Raw genomic sequence first — 17,507 nt, 5'->3', positions numbered from 1 at the left:
TAAGGAAGGCTGAGCGCCGAAGAATTGATGCTTTCGAAACTGTGGTGCTGGAGAAGACTCTTACGAGTCCTCTGGACTGCAAGGAGGTCAAATCAGTCCATCCTAAAGGAAATCAACCCTGAGTGCTCATTGGAAGGACAGATAATGAAGCTGAAGCTCCAATATTTTGGCCACCTAATGCGAAGAGAAAACTCCCTGGAAAAGACCCTGATGCTGGGAAAGACTGAAGGCCAAAGGAGAAGGGGACGGCAGAGGATGAGATGGCTAGATAGCATCACGGATGCAATGAATATGAACTTGAGCACGCTCCGGGAGAGAGCGCAGGACAGGAAGGCCTGGCGTGCTATGGTCCATGGGGTCACGAAGAGTCGGACACGACTGAACGATTGAACAACAACAACAACAAACGTATGGCTGTGAGAGCTGGACTATAAGGAAGGCTGAGCGCTGAAGAATTGAAGCTTTCGAACTGTGGTGCTGGAGAAGACTCTTACGAGTCCCCTGGACTGCAAGGAGGTCAAATCAGTCCATCCTAAAGGAAATCAACCCTGAGTGCTCATTGGAAGGACAGATACTGAAGCTGAAGCTGAAATATTTTGGCCACCTAATACGAAGAGAAAACTCTCTGGAAAAGACCGTGATGCTGGGAAAGACTGAAGGCAAAAGGAGAAGGGGACGGCAGAGGATGAGATGGCTAGATAGCATCACTGATGCAATGAATATGAACTTGAGCACGCTCCGGGAGAGAGTGCAGGACAGGAAGGCCTGGCATGCTATGGTCCATGGGGTCACAAAGAGTCAGACACAACTGAATGACTGAACAACATCAACAACAACAACAACACAACTGGCCTTGATAAAAACTTCTGTCTTTCCAACTAGCAGAACAGTATAAGAGGCTGGGTACAATCCAAGTCCATGACTATCCTTCAAGGGACTGTGGATTTAATTAATAGCTGTTGGCAAAAAATGGAACTGAAGGACAATGCACTCCAAGAACAGATTTCTGCACAAGAAACTACGGTGCAAGCTGGTCATAATGTCATGTCTGCTAGAATTTCTCAATTGGAGGCATACTCACGCAGGGCAACCCTGCACGTCCTGGGTATTAAAGGTGTGCCTGATGAGATAAAACTGCCTAAATTCCTGGATAAATTTCTCCATGAGCTACTTGCTCTGCCAGCTGATCATTTACTAGATATTGAGCATTCATACCGTGTTCCACGTGCAGCTCGTGGCACCAATGGGCCTGCAACTGTCATAGTCCAATTTGCAAGAGTCACTACAAAAAATAATATTCTGCGTTTGGCTAGAGAACTGAAAGGACTTTTGTCCGGGACAAATCAAGATAAAGTTATGCTGTTTCCAGATTCCACCAAAGAAATTGCTGAGAAAAGAAGGCAATTTACCAAGGCAAGAAATCATGCAAGACAAATGAATTTACAATATTATATCAAATATCCTGCTATATTTTGTATTCTTTTTGAAGGCCAGATGAAAAAAAAATTAAGTCATGAATTGGCGGAGGCTCGGTTCGCTGGCATACAAATAAAATGCAGGAGACATTTTTTCTAGCTTCGTGAGCTGAGAATTCTTCAGTCAAGATTGCTCTTTGGATTTGTTTAGGCAGCTACAAGGGCAGGGCAGTACGCCAGTGAGGAGGATTGTTTATATATAGTCATGTTTTCTTCTTACTTCTTTTTTTATATTAGATATGATATACTTTATATAAAATTTTTATTTGGGTGTGTGTAGATAGGTGTACATTCATATATATATCCAGAAATATTGTTTAAAATATAGATAATATAAAAAATAGTGATTTGTTATTATTTTTTACCCTTTTTTTCCTTTTCTTTTTTTTACTATTATTATTTTCATACTATGAGACCTTTATTAGTAATATTTTTAACTGGCTAAATTTTTAAGCTCTATTATTGTATATTAATTGAAGGGCAACATATGCTTAGTGGAAATGAATTGCATGCTCCCTTCCGTGTTATAAGTCTGATGATATGATATTGAAATTTAAGGTTGATTATCTATGCTGTATTGCCGTGCAATATTGGCAATGATACAGGTATAATGTTTTAAATAGAATGATACTTGAAGTCTGTGTGTAATGAAGTTTAAATTTAATCCCTTGAAGTAACTTTTTATATTTTTCCTTTTCCCCTTTGGCTTTCTTTCCCATTTGTCTTCTTGCTTGCTTGCTTGCTTGCTTGCATTCCCCCTCCTTTTTCTTGTTATTGCTCTGTCCTCTTAAGAAAAACTGTATTGTTGGAAACTGTAGATAATGTTTGGGTTGTTGCTATTGTTTATTTCATTTATAAAGATTAAAAATAGAATAAAAAATATTTTCAAAAATAAAAATGAAAACCCAGGCAGTCCTTCAGGAAACCTGGTTCCAAGTCATTTAGGGCTTTAGAGGTCATCACCAGCACTTTGAAGCATTTCTGTAAACAGACCGGTAGCCGCTATCTAGCAAATCTGTTGTAGCATGGGAGTCTGTTAGCCACAGCTGCTCAGGTGACTGCAGCATTTTGAACCAGCTGAGGTTTGCAAACACGCTTCAAAGGCAGCCCCATGTAGAGCCTGTCGCAGTCATTAGAGCATCCAAGACAGTAAATGCAATGAGATGAAGCAAATGGTTTCCCCCACCTTGTCGAACCATTTGGGCCATGCAATCTCATCCTGGTTGATGGTCATCTTGAGATCTTGAGATCCCCGTCTTTCTAAACTCCCGAATTTCATTCTTATAACAGACCTGTTGCGGAACACCACCCAGTTCACAATGTCAAAGTGGGCTGCCAGGTCTCCATTCTCGTCCAAATACACCCCATTCACGGAAGTATTGTAGAACTGGGAGTTTCTCAGGAAAGGATGAAGCTAGGAAGACAGGGAAAACATCAGCATTTAGAAACCTGCTTGGACAAACCTGGTTCTCACCATTTCAGAACTGAAACTCCTAGACTGGAGTGGACATGTGTGTCATTTAACATTTATTTACAATTGTTTATTATTTATTTGTTTATTATTAATGTTTATATACTGTCTCATCTGGGAAAAAGCCATCAAAGCAGCATGCAACAATTTAAAACAATAAAAACTTTTAACAATAAAAGAACGTTAAAAACATTAAAAACTGCAGAGTTTAAAGGCTAAGTTGTAAAGTTGTGTCTTGAAACACTTTCTAAAGGTTTATCTGCGACACTTTGCAGATAAATGCAATCATCTACACAGAATCTCCCAACTGAGATCTTTTGGGGCCAAACTCTTCTGAAAGCCTCCTCCTTGGCAGTGAAAGCGGCAAAGCCATCGTACATCTCCACCACATCTACACAGAATCTCCCAGCTGAGATATTTTGAGCGGTCCAAGGCCTATCAGTTGGGGTAGTGAACTGATGGTTTGGGTGGCCCAAGGCCCATGGGGAGAGGTTGACCACTTGATAGTCTGTTTGTGGCCAATTCATGCGACACTTTGTAGATAAAGGCAATCATATCTGTGCAGACATGGAATGCCATAGTTAATACAGGTTGTGCAGATGTAACTCTGGCCCCGGTTTCTCCACTTAGAATGGATCTTTTTCCATTTGTACAGTGTCTGTGGACAGGATACTTGGAGACATGAGGCCTACCTGAAGTGTGCTGAATTCTTGCCCTTCCTAACTTATGAAAGCAGTTGTGGGGAGAAGGGACACTGTCTGAGTGGGTAAGGGTAGTGGGGCACAACTCTTCATAGCAAGGTTTCATAGAATCATAGGGTTGGAAGGGGCCTACGAGACCATCGAGTCCAACCCCCTCCTCAGCGCAGGAAGCCTAATTCCCAGGCAGTCTCCCATCCAAGTACTAACCAGGGCTGACAGTGCTTAGGTTCCGAGATCAGAGGAGATCAGGCACATCCACCCCTTTACTCGTCTGACTCCATCTTGCCTGAAAGAGGTGGTGGTAAGAGCTTTGTTAGCAAATAAGAAGAAGCTCACTGACCACCACTGGACTGATAATATCTAGGTCCACTTGTACTGGATACTTTCCATTTGTACAGCAGCTGTGGACAGAATATTTGGAGAGGTGAGGCCTAACCCTTGTGCGCAGAATCCTGACCTGTCCTGGCATATAGAAGCAGCCAGGGGAGGGGGGACGGGTATGTGGGTAAGGGTAGTGGGGAACCCCTCTTCATAGCAAGGTTTGAGTCCATCTTGCCTCAAAGAGGCGGTGGTAAGACTACCTTGACCCAGACAAGCCTGCTTGGGCTTTAATATGTTTAGGAGAGGCTCTGCTGTGGTCTGCTACCTTCAGAGGTATGTTTGTTGGTGACAAAGGAGAGGGCGTTCTTGGTGGCTACTCCCAGGTTGTGCAACTCCCTGCCGAGGGAGGTTGGCTTGCCTCCCTTTCTGCTGTCTTTCTGCCAGAAGGCAAATATGTTTTCATTCATGTAGTCTTTGGCATGTGAGCTGGTCTGCTGGGTTTGGTGCCATGTTTATTCCTTCATTGTTGTGTTTTAATTGTATTTTTAATGTATTTGTTGTATTGTTTCAATCAAATTTTATTTTTAATATTTTTTGTTCCTATGGTTATGAGCTGCCTTGATTGCCATTTTCTTGGTACAAAGGCCGGGTAGAAATCAAATCCATCCATCCAATCAATCAATCAATCAATAAATAGAGGATTTCTTAGGAGAGAGAAAAAGAGAGAGGTTTGGGAAAGAGATACTGAGGAAACTGTGAAGGGGGAAAGACAGAGAAAGAAAAGATGGGTACTGAGGAGGATGACTAAAGACCACTGAACAGAGCAGCAGCATTCTGGTCCTTCTCCCAGGTATCAGGGAGCAGTAGCTCTATAACCAACAGTCAATTATGGAGACTTCCGGTTACTTCTGAGTCCTTGACCTGGACCTTGAAAGTCCCTTCCATCTCCCTTATTCTATGGTGATGGTATTGGTTGCCACTTGAGTCCCTGTAATATGGAATGGAAGTGTCCGTTGCACAGTGAACAGACCAATCTGGGCCTCAGGTCCACCACCCTGCCATTGACAGCCATCCAGCTTCAAGGTAATGTTGAAGCTGGAACTCACCACAGCGTATGATACCATGCCATGGTGCACATTGCCTAAGTCACTCCTCTGTGAAGGCCCTCGTCCTTGGCAGCTGTACTTTTGCTGCCTTTCGGAGGCTGAGTGAACATGGAAAGCCCTCAATGCAACATGTTAAACCAAGAAGTTTGGCTAAGTGAATATGCTCTGATCAACATGAGAGGAGCCACCTAGACCTAGGGATGTCAGAGAAATCCGCTGAGGATTCAAATGAGGCCGGATTCTTTGGAATCTGGCCTCAGGAATCCACAGCGGATCGGGATCACTTACCTCTGCTCCAGGAGGACTGGAGGTGGAACTGCACTCGGCTGCTTCTTCCAGTCAGAGCTGATTGCCTTTTTTTTTTTTTTAAGTCTTTTTTTAAAAGGCAATCGGGAGGGACAGGGAGGAGGCAAATGGCTCTGGCTGGCAGGAGGGAAGGTAAGGGCCCCCAAGGCAGTTCCCGCCCCCAGAATCTGAGCACAGCAGAACCTCTCTAAAGGATTATGGGGGGGGGGGAGGAATGGATCGCCTCTTCCCCACACGGATTCCCTGCCGGAACAGACGGTGGGGAATACATACACCCTTATCCAGACCCCTCGTTCAGAGTCTAGGAATGCACGCACAGGAAAAAGTGGAAGCTTGACCGAGGGAATGAATTGACACAATTTAGCCAGGTAGGCATCAAAGGAGCTGCCCACTCATGGACAGTCAGGGCCAACTCCCTTGCCCCAGGAAACTCCAGACAGGGAGACCGAGTGCAGCGGTGGAGCATGGGAAATGGGACTCTGCAGAGCCAGAGGAGTTCTGCCAGTCATGGGGTCTGGTATCTGGTCGACAGCATCTTTTGAAAGTGGTGTAAGGGGACCAAAAAGGGGACCAACACAGGGAGATTCACTGCTGGCTATGCTAAATGAAATTTCATCTTACCAGTACATTTGAGATTTCTCAGAATCCCAAGACAATTATCCTGGAATCGCACAATGGAATACCTGCCATGGCTGTAGCCTCTGAACTTCCAAACTTTCTCCACCTTCCCTGCGCCTCCTCTTGGATCTGGATGAATAAGCAGCATCTAAGGCGTGGGCCACGGCTTGGACAGTGTTGTAAATGATGTAGCTGTCTAGAGACAGGAGCTTATCAATGTACTCTTGGAGCAGGGCCCTCTGTTTCTGATTCTCTGTGCATCTTTTCCAGCCTTTCGCAGACAACACAGGCAATGCATGCTTTGAACAGTAACACTGATACCTTTCATTCCAAATGTTTTGGATAGTAAGGTAAGATCTTCGAATGTCAGTATATTTTGTCCCTGTATTTGCCTGGATAAAGAAGGAAAACATTCCATGGATGTGCTTTGCAAAATGGTCATTGTACATCAACTCGACAGCGATGTCCCACAAAGCAGTTATGATCCAGACCTTCCCAACAGTGGGTTTTATTGACATTTCAATTGCTTTTTGTAGAAGAAATATTCCCTGTATGAAGACATTAGTCTCTGCATAGTAAATAAACACATTGGCTTGTTTCCAAGACTTAAACGAACCATAGCTGGATGTCATGAAATTTTTCTTCAATCCTTTGATGGCTTGTGAGAAAACAACACAAACACCATTCCTGATGAGCACAGGTTTCAATGTGCTCATGAACCTCTCTCCAATGTCCGTGTCTGGAGTGACTAGACCAACCGCCGTCCATTTGAAATGCAGAAGCAGTTTGACAATCCCCAAATTCAGCATTCCTTCTTTGGGCACCATCCGGTAGAAAAACGGGAACTGAGTTTTCTCGTTCAAAACATGAGAAACGAATGCATAGGTGACCTGACAAAGAAAGGAGGGGACCAGTTGGGTTTTTTTTGGTTTCAGGTCAAAGCTCAAATATCTGTTAAATCTAAAGTGGCTCGTAATGATGGGAAAGATCATCATCAATATATATATATATATATATATATATATATATATATATTAGTGTAAAACTCATTGCTAGAGATCTACCAGGCCAATTTTCTTCATGTTTTATTTGAACTGAAGCTTGAGCAGTGTGGATGTATACAAAATTTGGAATCTGTGAAGAAGTTCAAAGCACGAACTGTAATAGTCAAAATCTGTGTTTCTTGGCTCCATGCAAAACAGCCTCCCATTGTTCTTGTCCAGCCTAGCAGCTTCCCTAATTTCTGTTTCAGTTTGGGTTTGTTTTTATTCGTTCTGCCTCACAGGCAGGCTTTGAGGGGCAATGCTAGGCCTTGGGGCAGTTGCTAGGGGCAATGGCCATGCTCCCCACTCGGATTGTATTGTTTCAAAAGAGATGCATCAGAGAGCGAGGAAGGAGGGGTGATGCTGCTCCTCCCATGATGTCCTGTGTGCAGGTGGAGTTTGTGTATTTGTGTGTCTCTGTGAGAGGGGGGTAGTAGGTGGGGACACGTGGCGGGAGTCAAAGCCAGTGCTGTATTGGATGGCTGTGGCTCAGAGCAGGTGAGGGAAAGGTGGCCTTTCCCCCCTCTCTATCCCGCTCTCAGTCACAAGGGAAATGACCAAACATCCAAGCATTCTCAGACTACTGGTGCCCATGGTGACACGGGCTTTACACTAGTATCCAACAAAATGGTACGTATAAACTAAACTAAGGAAGGAGACCACAGAAGCCCCTTTAGACTGCTTCCTATGAGGTCTCCAGGCCTGTTCTCCGAAGCCCTGGCCAGACATGTGAAATGGTGCGTCTACCAAGAATGCAGGGTGGACAGAGTGTGGAGGGGAGGATCCCCTCTTTGATCCACCCAACCTGCATAGGATAGCCACCCGCATATAACTTCGGAGGCTAGTGACTGTCTCGATAGGATTTCAACCTCTGTGGCCAGACCAAAGTGGACTTAATGCTATTATACACTAGGAAAGTCTGGATTTTGTTAACTCTCTTCCGTATGTGTTTTGCAGATTGTAAGGTGTCTTTTGTCCTGTTGTCTGCTCATGGAAGGAATCTTTTTTTTTTTTTTTAAAGGTATGTCTGAGAATTTTGTTCCTGTTAGGAAATGCACACTTGTGCCAATGTGCACTCATGTAAGTGCGGACATGCACAAGGGCAAGTTGGTGCAAATCCCCTCCAAACGGAAATACACAGTCCACAAGTTCACAGAGGCTCAGAAAAACATGTCCAGTGTAAAATCCACAGATCAGATACATAGAAACCTGAATACATCTGGATCTGTCATGGATTTCTCCAGCATCCCTATTATACACAGAGAAAGAATCATACAGGACGCCTCACTGACCACCCCTCCCTTTAAAAAGGAAGGAAAGACAAATCCTGAAGACTGCAATTCCGAACACACGTATTGGTCATCTCACTTGTAAATCTCACTTGGTGACTGGGGGATGGGTTGTGCCAACCTTTGTATAATCAAAACGGTTTGACCAATCCTTCTGAAATTTTCCAGTACCAGACAGAAGTGAAGGCTTTACATTCCCTGAAAACATCAGGACCATTGATGAAAGTTTGAGGGAGAAGGAACACTTTAAACGGAATGCACAAAAGCATCCCTTTGTCAACACTGCCTTCGGAAAAAAAGTTGGTGAACACTTTGCAGTCACAGTTCCTGAATAGACCAGTAGTCCTGGTCCTGCCTTAGACGCCAAAAAAAAAGAAAAAGAAAAAAAAAGGATGTGCTGAGTATCTTCTCTTTTCCAAGTTGGCTGACATTCAAATGGGTGGATATCATAACACGAACCAATTCATGGAGAAAGCTCATTTTGGAAGCAAAATGTACGGCTTTATTTCAGTCCAGTTGAGTAGAAGAACTATTACTACTGATAAAACTTGTACAGTGTGGTTTAAGACAACGTGGGGCATCTTTGCTGGTCCCATGCTCTACCCTCCCCAGATTACAAATTACGAAGGACAATTTGTGAACAAGCACAGTCGGTGACATTGCACAACATCAACGCTGATCACATGGCACGTCTCTTAAGGCATCAGCCTCAGCTTCCCTTTTTCTACTTTTTGGATTTCAAGCCACCACGAGACAGCTGTAACCCTGGTCTTTTAAACTGGGAGGATTTTGGACCATTGGATATATATCTAGGGTCGCACTGCACAGGAGATAGGTGGCTTTTTCCCACTGGTTCAACCCATATTAAACAACGGATTGCTGCTTATGGTATGTGCATTCATCCTCTAATAAACAGAACATTTGTATTGTTTAGACATTTCAAAAGGCCCATTTGAGTGGAGATGAGTGTGTGAGAAAAGAGAGATGTGCGTTTATCCTCCATGAGAAATGAAGTCTATTTCAAGTCACTACAACACTCTCTTTCAAACCAGTGTCTGTCACAAGTTTCCTGAGACTTTGCAAAGTGGAATGAGACTCAGCCTGCAACCCCCCACCCTCCCCGTCCCTACCTGTGGGATTTTGTAGATGCCCAGCATGCTCGAAATCTGGATGGAGTTCTCAGAGTCGGTCCCTTCAAGGACAGCCAGCAGGCGCTTCCGCCTTCCACAGCTGTAGTTTGGCACATTTGCCTGGCCAGTAGAGAAGAGGTCTATCAAGGCATCAGAAGTCAGGCTGTCGTCAAAGTAGTTGTCATAGATGTCGTAGCCAAGGGTGATGTTGGGTAAGAGCCGGGGATTCCGGCTGATGTCTTGAATTGCAAACAAGAAGGAGAGGATATGCCAGTATCTTGTACTTTTTTTCCTGTAAAAATTTATGCAGCACATCACCAGCCTGATCTGAGTGCAAATATCCTATTCCGTTCTGGATTCTTTGAGTCCACAGGCCTTTCGAGGCAATGCGAAGTGCTGAATTTAAGCGCCAGAACTGTTCTCAAGTTTGTACTGATCTGGCGCGAAAGCCAGAAACAGAACTGCCAGTGGGTTGGGCGTGTTGGGATGGGGGAATTCTTTTGTTCCGGTGTCAGTAAAGTTGTTTTATAAAGTAAGCATTCAAAAGTTTCATGAAATGGACCACATGGTGCTGTGTTGTTTAGTCAGAAGGGGAGGAGTGAGTGGATGTGCCTGTGCTAAAACGGAGCACTGAGCTGACAAATTAGGAAGGAACCCAGTGAACGTATCTATTGTGCACATCCATCGGGGCATGTGTTTGTGTGTACGTGTGTGAGAGAGAGGGAGAGAGGGAGAGAGAGAAAAAAAGAGAAATGTGATGAGTACCATGACTTCACTTGCCGTTTCTTCCTCAAGTAATCTGCCCTGTCTTTTCTGTTGTGGTTATTGAGTTTTCTGTCCTGTTCACTTGAACTGAATTATGTCATTATATAGCGGTGTCCTACGTTCCAGGGTTTGTGACGGACTTTGCAGCTTGCAACTGGCACATCTCGTAGAATGTGTGTGTGTGTGTATACATTTTTGAAAAGAACTTATTTCCATGAGCCCTTATGGATGGGGGTGGCAATTCAATTCCATCCCAGCTCACATTGTGTTTTAAATGCTGAAGGTATTACAGACATGCCTGTTTTCTATGATCAGCCGGGTGTCATCCCCCTTTTCATTATTAGTTCCATCGTTTGTCCACTGGTTTGAGACATGTACTGGGCATACAGCTGTTGTCTCTGCACATGGACTCTGAATGTGTGTATGTGTGTGCGTGGGCACAGACACGAGGACACACGTGTGTTAAGAGCTGAGGTGCAATCACGTCCCACATCCCTGGAACAGAGTCCGCTGCACTGTCAGTTCCAGAAGTTGTGGGGCCCTAGTGTACGATGCCCGGTTCCTTGCTGGTAGGCCCACTTTCTTCCTAGTGTTGACCTTGCCTGTTCTCTGCCATCCCCCCTTAACAAATCTGCTGCACTGCCCAGCATGAGAAAACAAGGCAAAGTGCTGTCTGCTGTAGCTGATCTGTCCGCTTTCCCCCGCTCTGCCTCTTGGAGAGGGTGAGTGAAGAGTCTGTAATGGGACTGACCAGGAGGAAGAGGCACAGAGAGAGCAGTTTCAGTGATCAGCACTAGGTAAGCTGCTGGGATCCGCTGTGTTACCGTGGACTGAAGAACAAGTAAGGTCATAGCAGCTTCTTTCCTCTGCCTGGGAATGCAGGAGAAATCCGCTGCAGACTCAAATGAGGCCAGATTTCAAAGAATCGGACCTTCAGAGTCTGCGACGGACCAGCCGCACTAACCACCGACTCATCGCCTCTCCGTGCAGCCTCCCTCCTGCTGGTATCCCTTTGGTGATTGTCTATTCTGTGCTGTGCCATTTGCTCCCCAAAACCCTGCCCTCCTATGATTGCGCAGGCTTGAGAGTAAACCAGAAAGAACAGATGCCTTGTGTGAAAACAGAGGAAAACAGGCGGATGAGTCTCGCCATGGATTTGGTCCTCCTCCGCCACAGGAAAGGGGCGAATCAAACACAGTCATTAATATCTCCAGTCTCAATAGAGAGTGATGTCAGGTGTGTGTGTGTGTGTGTGTGTGGTGTAGAGCTGGGAGAAGCAGTGCTCTGACTGGTTGCACGAAGAATACCAAGGGAGTTGGGGTGAAACATTAGCAGAGGCCTCCTGCCTCTTTTCAGAGGGTTTTTTTTAAGGAAAAGTGGGTGTTTCTACTGCACACAGAACTGAGGGCAGGAAGCGCTCATGGGCCTGTCATATGTTATGATCTTGTACAGTTCAAAAGGCCCCCGAGCAGCGGCAGCCCATGAAACGGCGGACTTAGCTTTGCTGCAACCCCAAATCTTCCCCCAAAGGCCAAACGCTACAGGGATTGATCAGGGGCCAGTCCCTGGGACTGAGGGGTGACTGGAGCTCCTGGAGTCAGAAAAGCATGAGGTAGCGCTAACTCCATCACCGCAAAAGGACTTGCCATTTACGACTGCGGACAGAGGGAGCCAGAGTGAAGCTGTGTCCATCAAAGCGAACCTCAGTGGCAGGGATGACCCCGGTGACAAGGTGGTCTCCTGGCCTGTAATGATTCAGGGGGTATGTGTCATCCTTCGCCAGAGTTGAAGGGCACTCTGCCCTCAGGATCCCACAGCTGGCATGGGGCAACAGCAGCACCAGCAGCAGCAGCAGAAGGATCAGCAGCAAGGTCGTCCTCCGTGTGCCCGGCAAAGTCACCTGCCTTGTGAGTGCGGCTGCAGCAGCTTCCCTCGTACAGGTGCAGCCCAGCCGTGGCATCACATCCGAAGGGGATGAGAGCAAGGACAGCGGCACAGCCCCTGCCTGCCCTCAACCTCGTCCCGAGCTCCCAGTGGTATCGGGGGCATTTATATGCCTCTCCTTGCACTCCGTTGCTGCTCTCGATTCCGATGTTTATGTCAAAGACCCTCTTCGGTGGAAAATCCCTGGAGCTCTGGAGAGCAGAAGAAGGATCAATCACCGTGATTTATTTTATAATTATAAGGAGGTGAAGTAGCTTCACCTCTGCATTATCCTGAACTCTCTCTGCGGCTGCATGTGCAGCTGGAGAAAAGATGTTTGCGAAAGCTCCCAGTTGGGGCTCAACTTTTTGACCTGCATTGCAGGAGGGAGCAGCTGAACCAGGCTCCTGGAAATGTGAAGGGGGGCTTTCTATAATGGTGGTCACTGGTAGGGGACAGTCCAGTATTATAGGCAGAGGATCTTTTCAAGTGGTGGAAGAGCTAGATGGCAATGTGATTTCCCCTCATGGCTTCCTCTCTTCTCCTGCAGGTTCCTGGTGGCCTGGCCACTGTACCTTCTAGCCTGGTTGTGCTGTTGGTGAACACCAGGTCAATTCATACTCAGAGTCATCCGTGATTCGATCCTGGACGACGGAACTGACCTGGTGTCCGTTACAGCATCCCGGGTGGATTAGCTGGGCGGTGTAGACCTGACCCAGCATCGTCCACCTGCATACCCTGTTCAGCACCAGGCCAGGCTGGAAGGACCAGGGGATAGCATCATGAACCACAGGAGCTCCATGTTTCCGGGAGACTTCAGGGCCTCCATGACAACCTCCATGGTGTGGTCTCAGTTTGTCATCGGTGTGGCACATAGGGAGGGCACCTCAGAGATCTGGCCTTTGTCTCAGGGCTGTGAGGAGGGTGGTCTGGATATGGGGGGATGGACATCACTCCATTGTGATGGTGACCGCACTTCCTGGGGAGGTATGCTCTCGCGGTGCCCTGTTAAGGCAGTGGAGGCACTAAGACAGTCTGGCCCCAGAGACCTCTGGAATCCGTGGGACTCCTGAATGAGATTTTCCAGTAGCCAAAGCTGGCCATCCTGTTGAAGCACTTGTCATGATATGGAGTAGATCGGTTTGACTGGCTATCAACATAATCGCTCCTGAATGCCCTCTTAGACACTATGGCATCCCGACAGCTCCCTGGTTTAATGAGGAGCTTCAAACAGTGGAACAAGCTGGAATGTGAGAGGCCTAAGGCTCTTCATGAGGATGACGGAACACACCTGAAAGGGCATAATTACACATGTCGGTGAAGGCAGCGAAGAAGGCTTACTTTGCTGCCTCCGATGCATCCTTGAATAACCATTCAGCTGCCCCTTTTGAGGGGTTCAGTGCTCGCTGTCATCTACTGGACTGAATCCAGGGCTGCCACCCTCTGAGACCTGCTGTGATGAGTTTGCCAAACATTTGAGGATAAAATTGCTCACCTCCATACTGACTTGAACACCGCAATCAGTACAGTGTCTGTTGAAGTGTCCACTGTTGTGGGATCAATTTCAGTTTTTAACCCCGAGGAGGTGGACTACCTTGATGGAGGGAGCCATGATGGACTGACCGGTTTGCTTAGGGGAGTGGCGAACATATCGCTTCAGGATGGTGTAGTCTCTGCTGTGTTGAAAGTGATGGTGTGACTACTCCTGAAAAGCACATCCCTTCACCCAGAAAACTATATAATTGCATGTGTAGAAATACCCCATTTTTGAGCAAGGCTGAAAGACTGGTGACCTATCAGCTGCAGGTGATCTTGGATGAAACTGATGATCTTGATCCATTCCTGCCTGGGTTGAGGCCCAGTCTTGGAATGGAATTGGTCTTGATCACCCTGATGGAAGATCTTCTTTGGCAGAAGGACACGGGGAGTGCGACCCCGTGTATATTTTTTCATTCTCTCCGTGGCTTTGTATACCATTGACCACTCTGTGAGTTGCGGGTTGGGAGCTCAGAGCTCCCATTTGCAGCTTCAGCTGGTGCACCAACTATGGCCATTCCTGGCCTGAGATAGCCCAGGCACTGTAATCCATACACTCCTCACCTCATGGTTAGTCTATTATGATAGGCGCTGGCGGAGCGCTAGGGGCAGGCCATGCCATCTAAGGGGAACAAGGGAGAGATGTGTAGTATCTGTCCCCTGCTCCGGGCCTGTCCAGAGCCAAAGGATGGCTGGGGGAGGCGTGACCCCATCTTCTGGCCTTCGTTTGCTGCTCTGCAATGCCAGGTCTGTTACCCAGAAAACCTCCCTCATCCATGACATGATCCTGGATGAGGGTGCAGACCTGGCATGTATTACGGAGACCTGGCTGGCCGAGGCTGTTGCTCCAACCCTTGCAGCCATGTGTCCAGCTGGATTTTCGTATGCACAGCAGCCGAGGGCTGGGGATCGGGGAGGGGGAGTGGCTGTTATCTACCGAGAGTCCTTGGTCTTCACCAGACCCCCTCTCCGGGAGACCAAGGTTGTTGAGTGCATGTACTGGAGGTTGGGCCCGAAGGGCAGTCTGGGGATTCTGCTCGTTTACCGTCCACCCCGCTGCACGACTGACTCCCTGGCCGAGGTGCTTGAGGTGGTCTCTGATGTGCGTGTACAGTCCCCTAACTTACTGGTGTTGGGGGACTTCAACGTACATTCGGAGGCCATCCTCACAGGAGCACCTCGGGACTTCATGGAGACCATGGCCTCCTGGGAGCTGCACCATATTCTAACTGGGCCCACCCATGTAGCCGGTCATGCACTAGACCTTGTGTTTGTTTCTGGAGAAGCGGGGAGTGATCTGGAAGTCGGGGGTATATCCACCACCCCCTTGTCATGGTCAGATCACTATCTGGTGATGTTGGACTTCTCGGTTCCACAACCCCTCTGCAGGGGTGGAGGACCCATTAAAATGGTCCGCCCCAGGCGTCTTATGGATCCAAATGGATTCCTGAACGCGCTTGGGGATTCTCTGGGGCATGCCAACGGCCACTCGGTCGAGACCCTGGTGGGTGGCTGGAATGCCGCAATCACTGGGGCATTAGATCGGGTGGCTCCGAAACGCCCTCTCCCCCTGAACAGGGCTCGGACTGCACCATGGTTCAATCCGCGGTTACGAGCTCTTAAACAGGAGGTGAGACGGCTAGAGCGCCGGTGGCGGAAGTCTCGCTCCAAAGACGATCAGACACGGGCTAGAGCTATATCTTCAGCCTATCACGTGGCGGTGAAGGCAGCAAAAAAGGAATATTATGCTGCATCCATCGCGTCTGCAGAGTGCTGCCCCAGGAGGCTGTTCCAAGTGGTCCGGAGCCTGGTTGGTCCTGTGGCTCCGGAACCACTGGAGCATTCTAAGGCCTCCTGTGAGGCTTTGGCAAGGCACTTTGCAGATAAAATTGATCAGATTAGGTGTGTTACTCTGCACACTGTGGATACAGTTAGTGAGCAAGAGGCGGCCTGTGGCAAACCGGTTTTGTGGGATCGGTTCCAGCTTCTTCCTCCTGATGAAGTGGACAAGGTGCTTTCATCTGTAAGGCCAACCACCTGCTTACTTGATCCTTGCCCATCTTGGCTCATTATGAGCTGCAGAGAGAGACTGGGTGAGGGGATCAAGGCAGTGGTGAACGCCTCCCTTGAGGAGGGAGTGATGCCATCAGCCCTCAAGGAGGCAGTGATAAGACCGCTCTTAAAGAAGCCCTCCTTGGATCCTCAAGTTCTGAACAACTTTCGCCCAGTCTCAAATCTGCCATTTTTGGGCAAGGTGATTGAGCGGGTGGTGGCGGTGCAGTTGAAGGCACACTTGGAAGAAACTGATTATCTAGACCCATTTCAGTCGGGCTTCAGGCCTGGGCATGGGACAGAAATGGCCTTGGTCGCCTTGGTGGATGATATGAGGAGGGCTCTGGATAGGGGTGAATGCTCCTTCCTTGTTCTCCTCGACCTCTCAGCGGCTTTTGATACCGTTGACCACGGTATCCTCCTGGACCGCCTGGAGGGGTTGGGCATTGGAAACACTGTATTGCGGTGGTTCCAGTCCTTCCTCTCTGGCAGGTACCAGAGGGTAGCACTGGGAGAGGAGGTTTCGGACCCGTGGCCACTCACTTGTGGGGTGCCACAGGGTTCCATCCTCTCCCCGATGCTATTTAACATCTATGTGAAGCCACTGGGGGCTATCATCAGGAGGTTTGGGGTGCAGTGTCATCAATATGCGGATGACACTCAGCTCTACCTCTCATTCAAATCTTCACCAAGGTTGGCCGTAGAATCCCTGTCCAAATGTCTGGAGATGGTGAGTGGCTGGATGGGGAGGAATAAGCTGAAGCTCAACCCTGACAAGACCGAGGTACTTTTGGTGGGAGACAAGAGGAGGCTGGGGGATGTTGACCTGGTGTTGAATGGGGTACAGCTACCCTTGAAAGACCAGGTCCGCAGCCTGGGGGTCATTTTGGACTCCCAGCTGTCCATGGAGGCTCAGGTGTCAGCTGTGAGCCGGACAGCGCTGTATCAACTCCATCTGATACGGCGGCTGCGCCCCTACCTTCCCGATCATCTGCTCCCATCGGTAGTACATGCCCTGGTCTCCTCTCGTTTAGACTACTGTAATGCACTCTATGTGGGGTTACCCTTGAAGACGGTTTGGAAGCTGCAGCTGGTACAGAACGCGGCGGCTCGCCTGATTAAAGGCAGCCGCTGGCGAGATCACATCACTCCAGTGTTGAAGGAGTTGCACTGGTTACCAGTTGTTTTCTGGGCCAAATTCAAGGTGTTGGTTTTGACCTTTAAAACCCTATATGGTTCTGGCCCAGCCTATCTTAAGGAGCGCCTCCAGCAACACCAGACAGGCCGCTTAACAAGATCAGCCTCGGATGGCCTTCTCTCTGTCCCCTCAGCCAGGACAGCTAGACTGGTGGGGACGAGGGAGAGGGCCTTCTCTGTGGTGGCCCCCACTCTGTGGAACTCCCTCCCTAGGGAACTCCGTCATGCCCCCTCTTTAATGAGCTTCCGTCGTGCATTAAAAACGTGGTTGTTCAGGCAGGCATTTGGGGTGGGTTAGGGTATTTTTTTTTAAAAAAATTTATGGTAAAATTTTATTGTTTTAAATTGTTTATGGTGGGTTGTACATCGCCCAGAGTGGCTGGGTGACCAGTCAGATGGGCGATTAATAAATTTAATAAATAAAATAAAATAAATAAATAAATGATGTGGTCTACTGTAATGTGCTCTACAGCAGGCTGCCCTTGTGCCTGGTTTTGAGAATGCAGCCTGTGCAAAACGCAGCAGGTAGGATCCTCAGTGGAGCACCCAGCTATACACATAATATAGCCGTCTT

The sequence above is a fragment of the Heloderma suspectum genome, chromosome 2 (assembly GCF_057233095.1).
Source record: "Heloderma suspectum isolate Gila_16-S chromosome 2, 16-S_ref, whole genome shotgun sequence".
Lineage (NCBI taxonomy): Eukaryota > Metazoa > Chordata > Lepidosauria > Squamata > Helodermatidae > Heloderma > Heloderma suspectum.
Note: the sequence above shows the minus strand (reverse complement) of the source record.